Genomic DNA, 9,390 nt, shown 5'->3' on the forward strand with positions numbered 1-9,390 from the left:
GCCAGTACTTTCACTTTTGGATACAGACCCTAAGAAAACTCCACATACTCACAAGGGCACACATACAAATGATGTTACGTGCAGTGCTGTTTGAAAGAGCAAACACTTGGATTTGCTATTTGCAACACATTTGCCTCTAAGTGTGCGGTGCAGAAGCTCTTGCTGTACTACTCATATATCTTTGGCATTCATACTGACTTTACACATTGAAGGAATTTTACTGCAAGCACCTGACACTCTCTGCCTGAGGGCGTTCTCTAGCCAAGAACATACTTGAACTGTTAGGAGGTGTGCTGGAATTCTAGAGTTAATGGTCTCAGGAGTAACCCTCAACCAATGCCAGATGGGAATTTTGGAGACAGACCCAAGCTTCCTCGTCCTTGAGTTATACAACTCTGAAGTGGCTCACAATCTCAGTCAGATGGTAGGAAATGTGTTGATGTTATCAGAGAAATGATCAGAAATCGAAATGCTTAGAAATAGAATCAATATTTTATAAAGCTTAAATGTGTGGGAGAGAGAAGTATAAGGAAGGCAGGTTTTCACATCCTGATTCTGTTTTGGGCAACCAGGTGTATGACAGACTGAGATCAAAAAGGGTTCTGGCAGGGAGATGATGATTCAGATTTGTACATGTTTTGAATATGAAGTGCCTGTGGCTAATTGGATATACTGATTTACAGTTTGGGAGAGAGAAATGGGCTAGAGATTGGCTAGTAATGGTATCTGAGTCATGGTGATGGATGAGAACAAAGAAGAGAGGATAGTAAAAGAAAAGACAGCTCAGGAAGGAGCACTGAAGCTCATGAATATTTAAGAAATGAGCAGAAGGTGTTCCTACAAATGGAAATGAAAGCGAGAACTAACATGATAGAGAAAAAACAGTGGTAAGAAAGGAAAATAAAATGCTTATTTCATAAATGTTCTACTCGAGGACATACTGGCAATAGCTTCTTAGAAACACGTCTTTATTTTCTTTGTTTTCAAAATCTAAGACTACTTCCAAGCAGCTGCTGCTTTGTCTTTATTCTCATCTTTCTTCATCTTTTGAAACCTTCTGATTTTCAGAAACTCATTTCCCACCCTGCTAAACATACCCTTTGCCAATATTGTCAATTTGAACCCTAATCCATCAAAACAGATGTTTTGAAAAGATACTAATATTACAAATTGGCTACAAAGCTACAAAACAAGACTTCTGAAACCCTTACAAAAGACCCCCCTTCCTTCTTTTTTTCACTATTACAGAAACCCATCCTTGGGTGAAACTGTAATATATATATAACTGTTATACATATACATGATATGTATAATTTGTATACTGTATACATATATATATAACATGTATTATATATAACTGCTAATAAAGTCAAAAGAACAATCCAAAAACATGTTCCCATGCCACATACCTCACACTCCTGTACTGTCCTTAAGAATAACTCTACTTTGGATTTAGAATAACTATACCAAAAGGTCATTTTGCAAAATGCTTTGTATTTTACTGAAATTCTATGAAATATATTCACTTACACTTACTAAAGTATGTGGATATTGTAACAGAACATTTACCTATCTGTTAGACACGCACTTGACATTCATCTTTAGAACTTTAGCTATCAAAAATAATAACGTTGCATTCACTCAAAATACAAGAAACAAGAATTACATTTCCTTTGTCGTTCATTCACTTCATGATTTGTAGAGTCTGGTTTTATTTTGGCTTTGGTTGCTTTTTTACTCCCTAGAATTTGCATATTTAATATAGTTAAGCACAGGGCTAACTACTTCCCATACATTATCTCATTCAATGCTTAGAACGGCACTATGAGACAAGCACTGCTATAAATATTTTTGACGGGAAGAAATGGAGACTTTTAAGAAATTAAAGACTTTTCCTAAGGTAATAAATCAGTCAGAATTTGAACCCACGTTTTCTGATTCCAAAGCCCACGGGTAGGGAAACTTGTCAAGATATGGTTTGAACCTCTTGCCTTTGCTTCCAACATATAACTGTAATAGGTAAAATATTAAATGAGATCATACAAAAGTGATATCAAAACCAAGCCAAATCCTTCTGCAAACTAGAGATAGAATAGAAATAGAAAGTGAGCTGCAATGCACCAGTTGGTTGTTGGAATAAGAGGCAAGCATTTCCCTATCTGTAAGGTAACTAGAGTGCCACACTTGCCCCACAGGGAGTGAAAATCAGTGCCATGTTTACTGATTAAAACCTGAGTGCAAGAAAACAGGAAGCTGAATAACTGACTACCTCCCTGGAGCCATGGTTTACACAGAGCTGCTTAGTAGGGAGGCCAAAGGCAGCAGCCATAACCTGGACAGTCAGCAACTGGAACAAACTGCTATTTGACTTGCTGACTAGATACATGATATCCCCATTATCAGAGATTCTGAGCTGGGGATGGAGAGTGTGCAGGGCCTACTCTATGACAATAAGGGTGGGGTGGGTCTAACAAAGAAAGAGAGAGAGAAATTTAAAAAAAATTTTTAAATCCCTCTCACTCAAGTTAAGCTTGAAAACCAAAATTCCAAGACATGTAAAATCATATAAAAAGATTTCCAGCAAAATTTTTTTTAAAAGTCAGTCAATGAAGTCATTCCAGATGACATGAAAATAATAGATCAATTTCAGAATTTCAAAATAAGCATGTTAGTAGCCTTGAAGAGACAAAGTAAGAAAGAACGTCAATACAATGTACAAAAAAGTAAGTAGAGATGAAGCAATAAAAGTGGTATAAGAATCAATTAGAATAACCAGAAAAAAAAAATACAGTTGAAAAAAATTCTGGAATGGATATAGTCAAAACAAGAATTAGTAAATTGGAAGATACCTCTTGAGTAATTCACAAAAAATGTAGCACAGAAAGATTATAATATATTATGAATGAGAATTTAAGAACTATGTATGATATATTGTGAAGCTTCAACATATATATACTAGGATGTACCAGAAAAAGAGATTAGAGCTAATGGTAAAAGAAGCCATATTTGAAAAGAAAATTTTGAAAATTTCCATAATTTAAGAAAGATGTGAGTCCTAAGATCAAAGTGTCTAGAAAAATGAACAACCACTATGCTCTCTTCCCTGTAAGGAGAATAATAAAAACCATATGGCCACTCCCTAGGAAAGCCTTTGAGGACAAATAATTTGTCAGAGATGGTAGAATCTAATCCTATAGATTCTGCCCTATATTTTGATAGAATAATTCATCTTTAAAAGCAAATTGATGAATGTAATTGAAACAATAATACAGCTAATATGATATTCATCCTCAATAGAGAAGGCATAAATTCACTGGAACAGATGTCTACTGCTACCAGCGTACAGAAAAAACCCTGATATTTAGTGACCATGAGATTTAAGGAAGTAAGTCAAAGAGTGTCATAACCCTAGCATATGTCCAGGTTACTCTGCCACTCTGTGAGCTCATAAGTGCAAATGTGAAAACACACACACACACACACACACACACTGCAATCTGGTGTGATATAGTGATGTAGGGGAAGGACAATGAATCACCAATATGTTTTATATAGAAATAAGAGAGATAACTGTATATTAATTTGTGAACATAGTTCCTATTAACCTAATAAAAAATTTAAACATCTGTGGAAAATTAAGCCTTATATAAGAAATATATACCTTCTTAAAATCATGGTTTTTAAAATAATGCTATGGTTGATTGTAGTTTTTTTTTTAACATGTTTATTGGAATATAATTGCTTTACAATGGTGTGTTAGTTTCTGCTTTATAACAAAGTGAATCGGCTATACATATACATATATCCCCATACCTCCTCCCTCTTGCGTCTCCCTGCCACCCTCCCTATCCCACCCCTCTAGGTGGTCACAAAGCACTGAGCTGATCTCCCTGTGCTATGCGGCTGCTTCCCACTAGCTATCCATTTTACATTTGGTAGTGTATATATGTCCATGCCACTCTCTCACTTCATCCCAGCTTACATGTTTCCCTCCCTGTGTCCTCAAGTCCATTCTCTACGTCTGCATCTTTATTCCTGTCCTGCCTCTAGGTTCTTCAGAACCTTTTTTTTTTTTTTAGATTCCACATATAGGTGTTAGCATACGGTATTTGTTTTTCTCTTTCTGACTTACTTTACTCTGTATGACAGACTCTAGGTCCAGTAGTTTTTAAAAGATGTCTTCACCTCAGTAACCAATCAATAAGTAAATATGAATGGAAAAGACTGAAGACAGTAGTTTAAGATTAAATGTGAGTAAAACTTAGCAGCAGACCTTTCTATCTTTTGTTTATCACAACTTAGGTACTTCCATTAGAGGGAACCCCATTCTTTTGTAGCCCCTCCCCAAAGCAGGGTAACTTCCTGAGTAGTTGTTAGAGTTTATAGCTGAGGAGAATAATGAAGTTCTCTTTAATTTTTGGTCTCTGGATTGGTTTGAAGGGAATAAGTAAGGCATAAACATTTTTTTACAGTCTTTATAGCAAAGGGAGAAATTTTCAAAAGGCTTATCTCTTGGCAAAGCCTTTCAAAAATCCTCAGTCACACCTTAACTTTACTTACATATTAAAAGAAAAACTCAAACAATTTACATCTCCTGTTTTGACCATTCATATCGAGATCATAACAAAAGACCTTATTAAAAACACTGGGTGATTCTGATGAGAACATAATTTTAGAAACCTCAAAATGTTCATGCAAATAAACATTTAAACCTTTTCTCTTAAAAAAAAGGTTTTCACCCTCCTGCAGCACTAATAAACAGATAGGAACTGTGTATGTAGGCAAAAGAAAGAATGAACGTAACAGGTGACAAACATAATGAACTTGTTCTCTTAGAAAGGGATTTGTCAGTCACATTTTGTAATTGTTGAAAGAAGCTTGTATCAAATCATAAGAAGAGCTCAAAAATAATTATCCTTCTTATATACAGTATAAAAGTCAAAACTATTACTTAGTTCTGCAACAGTTAAGTTTTCCATAAATCTTTAGAAAAGAAGAGCTAAGTAGTACTTCAAAATTGCCCTGTAAGCGAAAACATATTTTTTTTCTTAAAAGCTTTCCTCCTTTTCTTGTAAAGTTTTACAGCTTCACAATTACTCCAATATATTTTTTCTGTTTATTAATTTACTTTAGCAAACAGAAGCTTTAAGTCTCAAAATATAAGGAGCTTACTTTAGTAAATTTCATTTTAAAAATTATTATTCAAAATTTGTATTACAGAGGTGCTCTTTAAAAAGTTTAAGTGAGCATGAAACACAGTAACAATGCAGACCTCTGTATTCTATCAAATCAGCAGTATGGAAGACATATTTTTCACCTTTCATTTGGTAACATCTAATGCAGTCACCTTGTTAATAAAGCTGCTTTCTAAACAAAGTCAACAATAGCAATAATATTTTGGCACTTACTAAATTCACAATACTGAATTTGCAGTTTTTGCAGAAGAATCTCTTCTATAACATTCTAGGAATACTCCTTGTAGACTCTGATATTTTTTAAGAAGAAGCACATTTAAAACAGGATTTTAAGTATGGCTAAACTAGGAATTAAGCACAATTTATTCTCTGAGGTATTTTTTTTCCCAGAAAAAGCAAGCTTACTAACTTCCAAGATATTTCCACTGAAATAAAAACTACTCAGTATTGTTTCAAGATATTTAAAATTAAAAAACTAAAAACAGAAAACTGTGTGCAAAGTTTCTGCAGTGAAATGTGAGCAAACAAGCCAAAAAGAAACAAAAGAAGTTTGCATGCTGTTTCTCAAAAGAACCTTTAACAATCCTTTGCCAGGAATAACACACATAAACTATAAGAAGGCAACTGTTGGAATCAAAACACACTTACTTTTTAATATGTAAAGATGCACTTTTCCCCCTATTTTAGATTAAAAATAGAGGACACCCCAGTGAGTCTTGGTGGCAGTCAGATAACACACAGGCCCTGACCCTTTAACTCGCTGGAATTCTCACACAAAGCTCTTTTCATAGAGACTGTGCTATATATTCCTGAGATAAGGCGGCAAAACATGAAGTCGTGGAGAAGTGACACAAAGTTGGACTAAATGAAATGTTTACATATATTCTGTCACACTGTTGTTCCTTTATTATCTATTCCACACATGATTTGCCTAAAACAATGTTTATTCAGGTTGAAGAGAAGCGTGATTTAAACAAAAGGACAACTTTAAGAAAAAGGACACGCAAGACAAGACAAATATTGTATTTCTGTTAGCATTGCCAAGTTTAATGTGAGATCAAGCAGAAACAAAACCAAATCGCCTAAGAACTTTTAAGAAATGCTCTTGCTATAATTTCCCTCAAAGCACAAAAGATTTCTTTACTTGTTTTACAACATAGAAAGTACACTTTAAATAACATCTTAAATCTGCACTCACCATGAGAAAGCAACGGTTGCGTAGCGTAACAGTGTGCTACTTTCTGCCCCTGTTCCATTTCAGTTTTGCCTATAGTTGTCCAACACCCAATAGCCCAGAGCTGCCACCCAGAGGCCCCTTCCACGAGCTGGCTTATTTGCCTGTCAGTCTGAGTCCCGGCTTCTGTATTATGCGGCTGTGCACTTTGCTGAAGTTCTAATATAATTTCCATACGCTTCCCACAGCCTGAAGTAGGTAATTTGTTCTTTCAGTTCAATAAATACGCGAATCACTTTTTGGGTAACTCTGAGATCAGGCTTTAAGTTGTTCACCTTCAAGTGAAAGAGTTCTTGGTAAGAAGTGGGTGGAGACAAGTAAGCTCACTACAGGGGAACTCAGAGTGTAATCAGAACGCAGAGAAACTTCCTCTCTTTTTTCCTTCCTTGCTAGGCTGAGCTGCTAGTGACTCTTTCACAGAACTTAGGAATGTAAAGGGAGGACGCAAAGAGGCCCCTCCAGACAAGCCTTTCTCAATCAATTAGCTTGCAGCCATTACTTGTGACCTTAGGTCACACAGCATAAGTGTGTGGGGTGTGCCTTCAGGGGTCCCAAGGCTACTTATTACAGCTAAGATAACCAAAATCAAGCAGACACTAGTATCTAGAAATATTTTTAAAAGAAAACATGCTAAAGATATGAAATAGACCAAAGGTAAATTCCAAATTTCTTTTTGCAGGAGCAACTAGTAATTCAGTCAAAGATCTTTTTTTTTTTTTTTCTATTAAGAAATCCAAAACAATATATTTTTTCCATGTTGGATCAAACAGGACTTAGAACAAAGCAGCAAAGCATTTCTTTTATATTAAATTTCAAGCTGGCAATATAGAAATGACAAAATAATGTATCATATAGTCACAAATATCACTTAATCACTTTGGTTCCTAGGTTTTGTTTTAGTTTCTTTTTTTTAAAGATACTGACATTATATCTAACTGCAAAGTCATACTACTATAAACAAAGTTCTCTAAGCTCAGGGAAATTGAAATCTTACCACTTTGGGAGATAGGAATAGTTATTTTAAACTCTTTCAAGATTACATATTATCTTAATGTCATGATTTCTCTTATTCTCATAACTACTTTCATTAGAATTTTGTTCTGTTCTCTAGTTAAGACAAAATGCTTCCTCTCTTTAAAATATATATAAAAATGAGAGTTCAAAATAACAGAAAATAAGTGAGACACTAAAGAGAAAGCAATCTTTTAAAACTACAGGTTTGTTTAAACTTCACACTAAGTTTGCATATTCCTCAAAGAAAACACTTTAAAAATAACAGCCACCATCATTATCAGTAAGTTAGTGACACAAAAATATCAGGGAATTTTATTTCAAATCAAATTCATGCTTTTGAATAGTACGATCCAATTAAAGAGCACATATTTTATAGTAATTATATAGACAGTCACCCCCCCGTCCAATAGCCATGATTCAAAGATGGATTCGCCACACCACATTTTCTCACCCTATTTACTTGGTGATGCCACAAAGCATCATCTGGTGCAGCCCTATATAGGAATGGCAATACTGCATATAGATGCTGAACTTAGCATTTCCATCCCATTAACCTTTAGTTGACCAATGGAATTACCTTCAAATTGGACATTGTCTGACTTAAGTAAGACAAACAAACCAAAGACGCAAGAATGAATAAAGCAGGTGAGAGAAATAGGATCAGATAATAGTATCTAGTGGACAGGATCAGTTTTGAAAATGTAGTAATAAAGAACGTAGTAATTAGAGAGTTAAAATCAGTTCTGGGTGGTGGTTAAGGCGGAAACGGGTTTCCACTTTTTCCAATATACAATAAGAGTCATTGATAGGTTTGGGTTGACATTGCCTCTAATTAAGTTGAAAAAGTAAAATAAGTTAATACAAATATCAAATCATTATATGTTGTATATCTAAAACTAATATAATGTTGTATGTCAACTATATCTCAAAAAAAATCAAACCTTGCACAAAACTCTTCTCCCATGTAGTAACAAAAATAAAATTAAATAAAAAAGTTAGATGGTAATAATAGTAATAACAACAATAATAATAATGTCTTGGCACCTTTTAGCGATTCAGTTGTGGCTTTTTTATATACTGAAAACAAGCATTATTCCAGAGCATTTTGGGCTATGTGGGCAACAGAGATGCAGAAAATTAAGAACTCTAATTACTAAAGGGAAAAAAAAGAATTCTAATTACTGCTTGAAAGATACCTAGTCTTCAAAAATTCTATGATTCAATGCCACCCTGTAATTCTATATTCCATTTTCATCTGTTATGAAGAACAAGCTTTGTTTTCTTTTTCCCTTATTAAAAAACTAACCACTAGCTCCTAACAGTCAACGAGGTCACCAGCCTTGAACAGCAGAAGTCTACAGTCATCACCTCAAGAATCTGGTGTCGTTTGCAACAGAGTTTCTGCATGCACAAAACAAAAGAGTTTCTGATAAGTGCAGAAGGGTCACTAGTAACCTATATAAAACATAAAACATACACCAGCATTTGAAAGAGCTTTGGTGATTTCATAGTCTAGAATGTCTTCTTTTATGGCCAGTTGACTAAGACAACCACAGACGTTTCTGAATTACACACAGGTTAGGAAAAGAATCCCCTTTGTGGAAGTGTGGTCTCTTACATTAAAAAGATTACTACCAGGATACTATTGAAAATAGTTTGTCAACTTGACCCCACTCAGTTGCATCTTCATTTTATGGAGAAAAAGTCTACTACTCTGTATGCAATGGTAATTTAATCAAACACTGCAGATAATTTTTGCCAAATTCAACTAATTTGAAAAAGATTTTAATAGCTTAGATAACTTTACCACGAAAACGTTATCATTTGTATTTAGAGATACTAAGTTAGAATACATAATAAAAATGAAAATAGTTTTAAATTATCTTTCAATTAATTAAAAAGCCATTCAAAAATGATAGGATATTTCTATATAAAGTTATAAGGACA

At 34.4% G+C, this 9,390-nt stretch overlaps 1 long non-coding RNA gene across 1 annotated transcript in view; it reads right to left on the reverse strand.

The window, feature by feature from the left end:
• The window catches only part of LOC133093210 (uncharacterized), a 113,505-nt gene extending 106,961 nt beyond the window's left edge, over window positions 1-6,544 (reverse strand). The window contains exon 1 of the long non-coding RNA XR_009701252.1: window positions 6,394-6,544. This is a non-coding gene — a long non-coding RNA (uncharacterized LOC133093210). The remainder of the gene's footprint in view (window positions 1-6,393) is intronic.
• Window positions 6,545-9,390: the final 2,846 nt, after the last annotated feature.

Source organism: Eubalaena glacialis, chromosome 6 (assembly GCF_028564815.1).
Source record: "Eubalaena glacialis isolate mEubGla1 chromosome 6, mEubGla1.1.hap2.+ XY, whole genome shotgun sequence".
NCBI classification, from domain to species: Eukaryota; Metazoa; Chordata; class Mammalia; order Artiodactyla; family Balaenidae; genus Eubalaena; species Eubalaena glacialis.